Here is a 13,578-nt window from a genome sequence, read left to right on the forward strand (position 1 = left end):
TCAGTGTGGCGGTTCCTCAGAAAATTGGACATAGCATTACCCGAGGATCCAGCTATACCACTCCTAGGCATATACCCAGAAGGTGCTCGAACATATAATAAGGACATATGCTCAACTATGTTCATAGCAGCCTTATTTATAATAGCCAGGAGCTGGAAAGAACCCAGATGTCCTTCAACTGAGGAATGGATTAAAAAAATGTGGTATATTTACACAATGGAGTATTACTCAGCTATTAAAAACAATGAATTTGAGAGGTTCCTAGGTAAATGGATGGAACTAGAAATTATCATACTGAGTGAGGTAAGCCAATCACAAAAGAACACACATGGTATTCACTCACTGATTATTGGATATTAGCCCAGAACCTTAAAATGCCCAAGATGCAACTCACAGGCCACATGAAGTCCATAAAGAAGGAAGACCAAGTGGGGGTGATTCGGTCCTTCTTAGAAGGAGCAACAAAATACTCAAGGGAGCAAATATGGAGACAAAGCGAGGGACAAAAACTGAAGGAGGGGCCGTCTGAAGACCTTTCCACCTGAGTATCCATCCCATGTGCAGTCACCAAAGGTAGATGCTGATGTGGAAGTCAGGAAGTGCATGCTGATAAGAGCCTGATATGGATGTCTCCTCAGAGGTCTTCAAGAGTCTGACATATTCAGAGGCAGATGCTCACAACTAGCCATTGAAGTGATCATGGGGTTCTCAATGGAGGAGTTAGAGTGAAGACTGAAGGAGCTGAAAGGATTTGTGGCCCCATGAGGAGAGCAACAATACCAACCAACCACAGCTCCCAGGGTCTAAACCACCAGCCTGGGAGCACTTATGGAGGGATCCAGGGCCTTAGCTGAATATATAAGAGTGGAGGGCCCTGCTGGGCACAGGTGGAAGATGAGATCCTTGACCTCATGAAGGCTGGACGCCCCAGGGGGTGGGAGTTTTGAGGGTGGGGAGGTGGGAGTGGGGGGGTAGATAGAGGTTACATCCACAAAGAAGAAGGAGGAGGTGTGAGGGGATTGGGGGTTCCTGGGTGGGTGGGGGATGGGGTAAGGGGACAACATATGAAATGTAAATAAAACATCCAATAAAAAAATTAAAAAAAAAAAAAAAAGGGAACAAATCCCTTAATCATGACTAAGGCTCGTGTGTGTGTGTGTGTGTGTGTGTGTGTGACTGTAGCTTCCGTGCTTGTGTGTGTGTGACTGTAGCTTCCATGCTTGTGTGTGTGTGTGTATGTGTGTGTGTGTGTGTGTGTGTGTGTGTGTGTGAGAGAGAGAGAGAGAGAGAGAGAGAGAGAGAAACACAGAGAGAGAGAGAGTGTGACTGTACCTTCCGTGTGTGTGTGTGTGTGTGCACATGTGTGAAAGTGTGACTGTTGCTTCCGTGTGTGTGTGTATGACTGTAGCTTCCATGTGTGTGTGTGTGTGAGAGAGAGAGTGTGACTGTAGCTTCCGTGTGTGTGTGTATGTGTGTGTGCACATGTGTGAGAGTGTGACTGTAGCTTCCATGCTCAGAGACCTGAATTCAACATCCTCTATCTTCCTCAATTATCTTCTACCTCATTTTTTTGACGGAGTCTCTAAATGAAGTTCAGGCTCATTAATTTGGTTAGAATGGCTGGCTAGCAAGCCCCAGGGATTTTCTTGTCTCCATTTCCCTAGCCCTGGGATTACAGGCACACACTTCTGTGCCCAGCTTTTTATGTGAGTACTGGTGTCCAAATTCAGGTCCTCGTGGTTGCATGGCAAGTACTTTGTCAACTAAGCTATCCTTCAGCCCCTGGCTCCTTAATACTCTCTCACTGGTATTGGAGTCCAGTATGTAAATTGGGGGGGTGTTACATGAATTGGGGGTACCATTGCCACTGCACCGTTCTGTGGTTGTTTTCTTCAGTATCGATCTATGTGACAAAAGAAAGAGATGGCAAAGCACTCCATGCTCCCACAGTCTCAGCTCTCTGTCGCGTGTGCCCATGGCTGACCTTTGAGAGTGCTTCCCAGTTTTCCCTCCCGTCCACTGGGAAGGGAAGGATGACTAGAGAGAGCTAGAGTGGGATGTGACATCTTTCTTCTTTTAGGTAATTTAGTTATTGCTAAAGCTCTCAGCAGGCTATGGTTTAATTAAACCATTTCTTGGGAAGAAGAATAGAACAAGCTGGATGTGATGGCCCTCACCTGTAATCCTAGCACTAAGGATGCTAAGCAGGACAATCATGAGTCTGAGGGCATCCTGAGCTACGTGATGAGTTATGGACCAGCCTGGGCTATATTGTAAGACACCCCCCCCCATTAAAAAACCAACAAAGTAACAACACGACTGACACCAACAAAATACTGTCATATTTCAAAATGGCCCAGTGCCAGGGGGCTTTTCTCTGATTTTCTTTGTGTAAACCTGGGCAGGTTTTTGAAGATAAAAACTCCAATAGCATAAAAATGAGGTGTGCTTATGATTTGGCCCCTGGAAGTTTTTTTTTCTGTTTTAAAGATTGGTTTATTTTTAATTTGATATTATTGTCTGCATGTCTGGTGCCTGTGGAAGTCACATGAGGGCAATGGATTCCCTGGAATTGGAATTACAGACCATTTTGAGTTGCCGTTTATGTGCTGGGAACCACACCCTGGATCTTTGCAAGAGCAGCCAGTGTTCTCAATAACTGAACTGTCTCTCTAACCCTGTGCCTTCATCCACTCTCCAGAGATTTTCAAATCTCAGAAGTGACTACTTTAAAGTTCCAGTGATTTCTCAATTATGATCCATATTTTTGCCTGCAGCCTCAATTTCCAGAGGAAGCTTTGGTTCTGGTGCTCTGGGACTTTACCTCTTTGTCTCCCTTTGGTTTCTGATGCCAAGGTTTTCTATGATCGGGTGACTTTGGTTTCGTGAATCTAAAAGGAATAGTTAATTTTCAGTTTTAAAGCCTGCCTCCCGTAAGGAGAGAAATGTTGATTTCTGAGAACTTTATTTGCTGAATTTGAAACCAGAAGTAGGATCCCTGTGGACTCCTGTGTGACATCTGTCTGAGATGTGAATAGAGAGAAAAAGTTGTCATATGAAGAGTACGAGAGACTTTTCCAGGCAGGAAAATACATTCAAAGGCCCATTCAATACATTCAAGCTGGAGCTGAGTGTTAAGGAGAAGGTAAGAGGACATGGGCTGCAAACCAGGACAGATACATCTACAGGCTGGAGGTTGAAGGCCATCAGGGTCACATGGGTGAAAGGTCTTAACACTCTTACTGGGAACTACTTACTCGTCTTGGGAATGTAAGTAGCAAAGATCCGGCGGCATGCTCCTCATCGGTCACAGAGAGAAACAGTATGGTAGTGAGTCCTGCGTTCTTTCTGTGTGTCTCCTATCTTTAGGTCAGATGATATAGACAACGGGAGAGTGAAGCACACTAGTGTTTGCTGATATGATTCTTCCAGTAAATGGACTTTGCAGAACCTCTCATTCCGGAGTGATAGTATCACTTGTAAACTTGACTGAATCTGGAACTGCCTGGAGATTGGTCTCTGACATGCTTGTGGGAGATTATCTCGGTGGTCCTCATTTAGGAGAGAAGGCTCGCCCACTGTGGGTGAGCTGGGAGCCTGGACCGTGTACGTGGAGAGACAACGTCGAGAAGCAGCATGCACTCCTTGTTTTCGGTCTGGAGTGCGGCTGTGCTGAGACAAGGTGTTTCACAACTCTGCCGCCTTGACCTCCCTGTGATGGACTGCTCCCTTGAACTGTGAGGCAGAGTAAACCTTTCTGCCTTAAGCTTCTCTTGTCCGAGTAATCACAGCAACAGGAAAAGAAGCTATGACACCAAAGAAGGCAAACTATGTGCTTTGTCACAACCATCTGTGATGATCTTGAACAGAGCTCCTGAAGGCCAGGCCACAACCTCACCTTCTCACTATTTAATAGACACCATGATTAAGTACAGTGTGGCCAGGGTCCAACCCAACAGACACTGGTGGCTATCAAGATCGATTTCCCTGCTCTCTGGGTGGCCCTGGTGGATGGAGAGAGCTGAAATAAGACATGGAGGTAGGATCAGCTGTGCAGCATGTCCACAACTGCGTCTTCATATGACCTCTAAGGCCCCCTAGGAGGACTCCTGGATTCCGGAAATCAGAGGTTGATGGCTGCCAAAATTGTTTTTGGAGTAACTTGGTTGCCCTGCATATAGAGTACATTGTGCTAACCCTTACTACTAGTACCCATAGGAAAGCTGAATGTGAAAGAAAGAATTAGTGAGTTTTAGGAAAACCCACACCCAATCAAGTGTGTGTGTGTGTGCGCGCGCGCGCGTGTGTGTCTGTCTGTCTGTCTGTCTGTCTGTGTCTGTCTGTGTGTGTATGTATGTACACGTGTGTCTGCAGGTGTGGCCCTGTGTGTGGGGCAGTGCTTCCTTGTATTTTCCAGCATGGGACAGCTTGCAAGCATGCCTTGGATTATAGCTTCATTTCCTCAGACTCCTCTTCTTCTTTCCATAGTCTTCTGGGCTATCTCTTCAGTTTCTTGCTATTGGGTTAGGGCGCATCTGGTTAAATAAGGGTGAGCTCATCCTGAGAGCCCAAGTCAGCTATAACTACAAAGACCTGTTTTTCAAGTAAGATGACTTCCACAGGCCCGGGGAGTTAGAGCACGGGCATATTCTTTTAGGAGTCACTCTTCTATCTGCTTGTATGGCCATCTCCCTCCCAGCTCTCTGCCTTGGAATGAAATTGAAATGTATGTGCTAGCTCTCTAGACAGTCCAGATGAAAAAGTAAACTATCTCTGAGAAAGGCTACTTCAATGTTTAGTGCTCAGTAGCATAAGGGAGGGAGGAGGATCTTGGGGAAAAGGGAGAGAGGAGCCCAGTTTTAGCAAAGCTTTGAGAGGCAGTGCTGGTCTGGTACACTAGAAGTAAATACTGCAAAGTATTAGTTAAAGACTGAGGACTTCCAGCTTCCATTGAAGGGGCCACAAATAAGATGTAAGAAAGTCCCAAAGTGAGGTCAACTGGCCCTAATTTTGCCTCATAGAAATGTGTACTCACTCTCCTGGACACACGGAGCCTGGCTTATGTTGTAGACCGTACTCCCCAGCTGATGGTGCTATTTAGAAAGCTGTAGAACTAACCTGGAGGATGTCAGGGCCTGACTGGTGGAAGCATGTCACAGGAAGTGGGTCATTTGGGATCTATTGACTGTCTCCTTCGCTGTCCTATACTCTGCGTCCTGTCTGTCATTGTATCTGTTGCTTTTCTGTTGCTGCGATAAAACACCAAGACCAAGGCAACTTGCAGAATGTAGGGCTTATTGGAGTTTATGGTTGCAAGGGATAAGGCCCTGTCATAGTAGGCAGGCATGGTGGCCAGAGCAGAGAGCTGAGAACTCACCTCTGCAGGGCAAGTACTAAGCAGAGAGAGTGAACTGGAAGTGGGTGGAGCTATGAGATCTCGCAGTCTGCTCACAGTGAGGTGCTTCCTCTAGCAAGGCTGCCCTTTCTAAAGCTCCTTAGTCAGCTCCATCATTTGGAACTGAGTGTTCAAATGTACAAGCCTGGAGAGGATATTTGTCATGTAAGCCGCCGCAGCCACAACAGGACCAGTTACGTCATGTGCCTGCCAACATGAACCTAGCTGCTCCACCGCCATGCTTCCCATAAATGATGGGATGAACTGCCTTGAAACCAGGAGCTAAAATACATCTTCCTTCCCAGTTGCTTCTGTCGGCTGTTCTCTCACAGGGATGAGTTAAGTAGTGAATCTATCCATCACACAGTCTTGTCCTTGAGTATTTGTAAATCTTGCCAGAGCAAGAGTCCATAGAGGAGTTAGGCTTTTAAGTACAAACAGGATGCAGCCTTTTAGACCATCAAGAAATGCCTATGAGCCAAAGATCACAGGCTCAGTGAAGGGTAGCCTAGAGATGACTCAGTCCCACTGGGTACTCTCCCTTCTGCGTTGATGGTCTCTAATGACCCCAGTGGAATTTAGGGACAGATTCCATGAATACAAAACACTGTTAGAATTGGGCTTATCTTGGCAACCAGTTGTCACAAAATCCCAGGTTTGTTGAGATCTAGTTGTACAGAGTTGGCTCTCAGGGGGACGTGGATTTTGATTTCCTCATTGTGTTTTAACTGCAGCACACTTTGGAAGGAACCATTGGTGGTGAATAAATGACAGGAGGAATAAATAATTCAGATCAGTTTTCCTTTTAAGGACTTGGAGTGTTTGCCTGATGCTCAAGGTTTGTAATTAGAGCTCCAAGGGATGGAGACCTCATTTTAAACATCCTTTATTTCTATTAATAAAAAGGGCCTCACTGCTGCTGATAGTGTGGCCTACAGTGTTTGCCATGTGAGCGTTCATGTGGCCCCGTGTGCAAGTGCTTTGTATTTTGGATCCAGACAGACCAAGTCCAAGTTTTGGTTATCTCATTTAATTAGTTAGGAGTTTGGGGGTACTTATTTTATTTTTTTAGGACTCAATTTTCTGGTCTGCAAAAGACAGGGGAGCAATCATAGTTATCTTAGAGGTACAGGAAACCTGGGGCTAAAGGATACTTAGAGAACTTGAATTTTCAGCAAGTGTCTGTTGTTAGGACTTTTCTCAGAAAATAATGCTAGCCTTCACAGAGTTGGTCATGGATTTGGAAAGATGAACAGTATTAGGCCGTTTAGTGCCCTCCGTGCTTTATAGGGGTATGAAGGTAACAGTTTAACATAAGTTGTTTATTAAGGAGCCAGGCTTGACAATTCTGCTGTTTCCTGGAGTATCTGTTCCTTCCAGCTCCCCAGGCTAGGGGCTTAGGTCATCTGTGATCTGCTCCTCCCTGAACTAGAATCACGTGTACAAGGTACTACAGTGAAATGCATCCTCCGGGTTCCCGAAGCACACAGTGTGACACATCGGTAAATATGAGTGTTGTGGGGAGTGGAAGGAGTTATAAATCCATCTTACAGAAGTGAGGGTGGGTGTGGAGACCGCCTGTGTGTCTAGCCCTTTCTCATTGCCAATTAAACATCTTTCCTTTGATCCCATATTGTGGCAAGAAACTAACATGATTCTTTGATCCCATGCCAGTATCCAGAGAAATTACGAGGTCTCCAGGATGGGATAATAGAGCATCATCAAGACTTCTAGCTTTGGAAATTGCTTAATCTCCATTCTCAGTGGCTGCTGCTTTGAGACAGCTGTGACAGAAAGGTCCCAAGTGCTACTGAAAATGGCTCATCAGCTCAGAACAAAGCTGATTATGTAAATTGTGCATTAAGATGCAGCTCGAATTTAATTTTACTCTGTAAATAAATATCCCATTAGCATCCATCTGTTGCCGGTCAGGTGAGGCCTTCTCTAAGAGGCTACGGCCAAGACCCCAGTGGCTTCTCTCTAAATACTGATGGGGTGTGGGAGGGTGAGGATTAAGACACCCAAATTCTTTGTGTAGAACTTAATTCAGTTCTTTAAGTGGCAAGTTAGCTATGAGATCAATTGAGGGCAAGGAGAAGCTACGATTGGCCAGGAATAACAGGACACCGCATCTATTTTTGGCCCTGCTCGTCAGGGACACACGCAAGCTTTCTCTGATTGTTGTCTCTAAGATCAATAATAATTATAGCTAGCCTATTCCCTCCAAAAATAAAAACATTTCAGCTGATGAGAAGTGAGCACTAAATTAGCACCAGCTCTTCTGGCTGCAGGGCAATTTATCAGGCAGAGCCATTCTCATGAGCATTGCCTTTGCTGAACCTGAGGATACAGCTCCTCGTCAGAACAGTGAATGTTGGACAATGCCACTGGCTGCCTGCCAGAACCAGAGGGAGAGTGGCAGGGAGAGAGCATGTTTCCTCCTGGGCTGTGCTGCCTAGGTTTCAGGAGGCTGAGTTCTAGACGCTTCTGCTATTTCCACAGTAATCTATCAACACAAGGAGCGGAAGCTTTGCCATTATTCACCCAGCGGAGGATTAAAACCTGTTGTGTGTTTGGGTAGTGCTGCTGCTGCTGCTGGCGATGGGAGAGGGAAGAATGAAGAGAGCGATCGGCAAGAGGCTGGGCACAGACCCAGGAGACCCATTGTGGTCTGTGCACTCTAACACTTAAGGCGTTTTCCACACAGTTAGTGACTGCTGCAGCTGGCTAAGGACGTCCGGGAGGAATACGAAGAGGATCTTCAACCAAGGCAATGACACACAATGCCACCAGCATCAACAAAGGCTTTTGAGAAGACAAAAGTAACTCCTTCCTCTAAGCTAAGGAGGCCTGAACCGAGGCCCATTCTTTTCTCCATTGTAGGCCAAGTTTGAGGCCAGAGCATCTGTCCCAGTATTCCTAATGCAGAGAGATGACTACGCTAGCCCCTCCCCTTCCGCTTCTTGTCTTGAAATCGAATGTGATGCCTAGGTCATAAAAGTCATTATCTTGAGGCAATACCTCAACCTGCTGTGAGACTCAGAAGGGAAGAGCTGGCCTAACAGCAACGGTGAGTCAGTGAATCGCTGTGCTAGTCTTGACCTGACTACCTCTGACCTGTTATGTGAGAAAGGAAAATATCAATTTTAAACAACTGTCAAAAGTACTATTACATTGAGCCACAATAGCTCCAATCAAAACAGGGAATGAGAGTCACAGCACAGCTATGATAGCGGCAGGTAGTGGGGTATTTACTTTCCACAGCACAGCTCGGACCTGTCACTGAACGTGAGGATCCTCTGTCTCAGCATCCACCCTACAGTGTGTCCTTTCAGAGTCTCTTCTGTCATTTGTTCCAAGGGTGACTTCTTCATACTATTATCCTGAGTCCTGAAAGAATCAAAGATACAGATTGAGTGAAGCATCATGGGGACTGTCAGCCCTAAAAACAAAGTATCAGAAACAGTTCCATGTACTGAAATCAGGGGAGGTGTGTCAGCCTGCACAGGAGACACAGCCTTTCCAGAGCCTGCTGGCTCCACATGCTGGCCCATGCTCACCTGATGTGGGTGGTCTGAAGCGCTACTGGAAGAAAGCAAGCATTTATTCCTCTCTCTCTCTCTCTCTCTCTCTCTCTCTCTCTCTCTCTCTCTCTCATCTCTCTCTTCTCTGTCCTCTCTGTCTGTTTCTCTCTGTCTGTTTCTCTCTCTGTGTCTCTCTGTCTCTGTCTCTGTCTCTGTCTCTCTCTCTCTCCCCCCCCTCTCTCTGCGTGTCTAGGAATGACCATAAGGAAGATCATGATATAGATCATATATAGATCATATTTACACCTCTGAGTCCCTCTGCTAAGCAGCTCACCCTGCTTCCATTCAGACTAGGTCCTGATGTTCAGCTTGGGCCAATAAAAGAGACTGAGTGGTGAGCAAGTTCAGCTATGTAAACGAATGAGATTCGCATCTAACACTGTATGCCCTGTAGCTGGGGGCTGGGTCACCACCTCCATCCAGCGCCCACCTCTGGCACTTTTCCAAGCATTGCAGCAGAGGAGCTAAAACCTTCTGGGGCAGCTGTGTGTAACAACTCCATCACAGACACAAATGTGCATTTTCTAGTCACGTTAGAAAGGTAAAACTGAGCTGGCACGGGGGTGTACAGCCTTTTAGCACAGCACTCAGGAGGCAGAGGTAGGCAGATCTCTGTGAGTTCGAGGCCAGTGTGGTCTACAGAGCAAGTTCTAGGACAGCCAGGGCTACATAGAGAAACCCTGTCTCCAAATAAATAAACAAAAATGAAAAACAAACAAAAAATGAAAATGATGAGACCAAGTCTAATAGTGTTTTTATTTTACCCAAGATAGTTCAAAATATTTATTTATTTGTTTATTTATTTATTTATTTATTTATTTTGGTTTTTCGAGACAGGGTTTCTCTGTGTAGCCCTGGCTGTCCTGGAACTCACTCTGACCAGGCTGGCCTCGAACTCAGAAATCCACCTGCCTCTGCCTCCCAAGTGCTGGGATTAAAGGCGTGCGCCACCACCGCCCGGCTCAAAATATTTTTGACCCATTTGCATTTTCAGTACTAAATCTTCATGATTCAGGATGTTTTAGACTTCAAGACTCTCGATTTGGATATGTGTGACATCCACATATCATGCTCTCTAGTCACATGGGGCTAGTGGAGACCGCACTAGACTCAGCAGCTCTACAGTGCTCTACGCAAATGCATGCTCAGTGCCCCCCCCCCCCCACACACACTGCACTTCATGGAATAGAACAGTTTGAGAGGGCTCATCCCACTACAGGGATCCACGAGGCATCCTTTTCCCTTCTGTTTTCATCCTGAGTTGGGAAGAGCTGGAGAAAAGCAGGCATGGCCAGCAGGCTCTCCCTGCTCAGCCTGTCCTTTACTGGACCCCTCCACCAGGCAATCTCTGCTCTGATGGGAGTCTCCCAGCACGGCAATCTCTTCTGCTTGAATCCATCCTTGCTGGGTCAGGAACATACTGCATCCCGTTACCCAAAAGGGGCCAGTGTCTTATCTAAAAAAACAAATAAACAAACAAACAAACACCTGACTAATAAGATGAATGCTAATATAGGAGATAACTGGGTAGGAGGAGGAAGCTGGAGGCAAGGGGGAATTCATGGAGAGGAAGGCGTTACACTCTTCAGTTGTGTTTGCTAATGTCCTTTGTTTCCTTCTGACTGCTGTGCTGCTGGAGGCCTCTGAGCTCCCCTCCCCCACCCCTCATGACCCCATAACTAGTGGTTACTCTATAATGACTGTTTCACTTCAGGGACCACAGGGTCGGGGAGTTACTATTTCTAGGTGCTGGAATAATAGCAAATGCAAGATTTACCAAGATTCTGGAGAAATCTGCTATTTCTGGGAAGTACGAGAAACCTTTAACTGTGTTAGAAATTCTTCCACTCACATGACCTGAGGGTTGCGTATGTCAAATGTCTCCTGATTGTGTTTCACACTGGCAGAAACATCGTGCTCTACAGTGAGGAAGACCAAGTCATCTAATTTTGGGACTGGAAAAATAATATACAGAATCTATTTTTGCTTCCAAATGTTTTGATCATAAAAAAGTTTTATATATGTACTCAGACTTAGCAGTCTTATAACAAAAGAATGTTTTTTTCTCAATGATGGAAATAAGCGTAGTTGGTGACAACACTGTTGAGGTGGATCCGAGGCTTTCTCCAAGGCCCTGGTGAAAGGACAAAGAAAACCTAATTGTATTATTCTTGCCCAGGAGCAGACTTGGCTAGGTCCAGTCTGGAGCTTGGGCCTTGCATGGCCTCAAAGGAGTTAGGGTTTCAGTTCCTGGGAACCAGGCTTTTCTTCCTGAAGAGACATGGAGTTATGTACCCCAAGGCTATTTTGTGTTCATCTGAGAAATCCAGGGTTCCCCTTTGCAACATTGCTTGATTTGCTTCCTGCTGACATTCTCTCATTGTGATAACTTTCTGCTGACCCTGTCCCATCCTCCACCCCCAAATAGTGCATAAGATGCTGCACTCCTTAGAATTTTTGCTGAAGACATAGCTTGTGCAAAACCTTCCAACCTCAGATTTCTATCTTCGTCATCTTCTCATCTCCAGGCCCCTCACTCAGGACCCTATGGTCACTGGAGACGGACCTGGTCCAGGTCAGCTAACAATAAGTTAGTATGAATAATTGCTCTTTTTATGATGCTCAGTGTGTAACAGGCATTGGTCCAAGCTCTTTCTCAGTTTGATTTGTTTGTTCTTTCAGTATGTGTGTGTGTGTGTGTGTGTGTGTGTGTGTCTGTGCGTGGGCCTCTGTGTGTCTGTGTATTTGTGCATGTACATGTGGAAGCCATATGCTAGATATTTCAGGTGTATGCCAGAACTGTATACCTTATTTTTTTGAGACACTATCTCTCACTGGGACCTGGGGATAACTGGTTAAGCTAGGCTGTCTGGCCAGCAAACCTCAGCACTTGGATTAGAAGCGTGGTCCACCATGCCTGGCTTTTTCCATGGGTTCTAGAGACCAACTTAGGTCCTCATGCCGTGCAGCAAGCACTTTTCTAACTGAGCCCATCTTCCCACTTCTTGCCTTCTTTATTCTTTACCACTATCCCATGGAGATAAGTAATAGTTTTGCTTTTTTCATGGCTGAAAACAACTGACAATAAGCAATTTGCCCATGTCTTATTATGAAACTAATAAGTGGTGGAGTTGGATTGACCCCCGTCAGTGGCTCCTGAATGTACACATGTAAATCTCATGCTGGAGGACAAGGGTGCATGTGGAAGGGCAGTGCTGCCCATGAGGACACCCGAGAGCTACTTGTCAGTCTGCAGTGATGTCAACTGATGGTCTCTGCAGGGAGCTGTGGTGCATATCAGGCATGAAAAGTCACAGTCACCAGAGACACAGGCAGCCCTTGAAGTCAAGTGGGTTTCAGCAGAACCTCTGGGTCTTCTGAAGGCGGTTCTCTAAGGCTGGATGTTCACATGGACACCTGGAATCTTCGGTGGCTGCTATTCTTCAGAATCACAGGCTACATTGGTGGAGGTACCCTGTGGTCTCAGAATTGCTAATTCCTTGCTTGTTCCTCTCAGATTTAAAAACATAGCACGTAAGTAAATTGGTTCAAGCATGAGTATGCTGTCAGCGAGACGGAATGGATGTTTGCCCCCAAGTGTGAGGACCAGAGTTCAATCTCTAGGACCCACATGATGGAAGGAGACACATCCAGCAAGTGTCCTCTGGCCTCTATGGCACACCTATGCCCAAACATATACATACCCAGGCACGCTAAATAAATACATACATAAATAAACCAATTAATTTATGAGCCCACACCAGTTATATGTTCCTATTCCACTTAACCAGAGACCAGAAATAGCTGGCAGACAGCAGCGATGACCTCGTATTTCTTAATCTGAACAAGGATGGGGAAAGGGATTTTAGAAAGCAGCCAATATATTAATTATTTTTTTTAAATAAATAGTTTGTTTCTCACTGTTTGAGGAGGCCCCAGGTGACAGAGCAGACAGAGAAACCAGACCCGAGCTGTAACTGTGGTTTCCAGGGGCAGTTGAGAGGCGGCCAGCCCGCTCCACCCTGAGGTCTTTCGGAACGTGTACAAGGATCATTGCCAGGCTTTATTGAATCTGACTTAAATGCATTAAATCAGGAAGCACTCAATTTAGCTTGTTTTCCTGATTTCAGTGATTCCTCCATCCATTTTTTTCCCCTCTGCATCTCTCCTTGTCTGGTGGCACATCTACCCAGGCCACGGGATTGTTCACAATGAGGCTGTTCTGTTGGCAGCAGACCAATCACTGGGAAGCTTTTACTTCCTGTGATTTAAAAGGTTGAGCGAATCCACAGTGATGAAGGATGAGGAACAAAGATGTGTTTGGAAACATTTTGTGTACATTTTCCAATGATGCTTTTATAAAAGGGGGTTCCCAGGGTGGGAGGTCCCCTTCCTACCTCTCTGCTATAGGGTCTTTAACCTTTGTCAGTAGTTTCTGGTTTACATGAGAGGTAGCTCTTCCCCCCAGAGACTTTCCATCAAATGTGATTCTAAAGTGACCAAGAGTAGCAGGAGAGATAAAGGGACCTGCCACTTCTTCTTAGTGTGACTGATTGTGGGGAAACGCTTGGGATAGCTGATGCTATTAACTTGATGGCA

The sequence above is a fragment of the Grammomys surdaster genome, unplaced genomic scaffold (genome assembly GCF_004785775.1).
Source record: "Grammomys surdaster isolate TR1022 unplaced genomic scaffold, NIH_TR_1.0 125985, whole genome shotgun sequence".
NCBI classification, from domain to species: Eukaryota; Metazoa; Chordata; class Mammalia; order Rodentia; family Muridae; genus Grammomys; species Grammomys surdaster.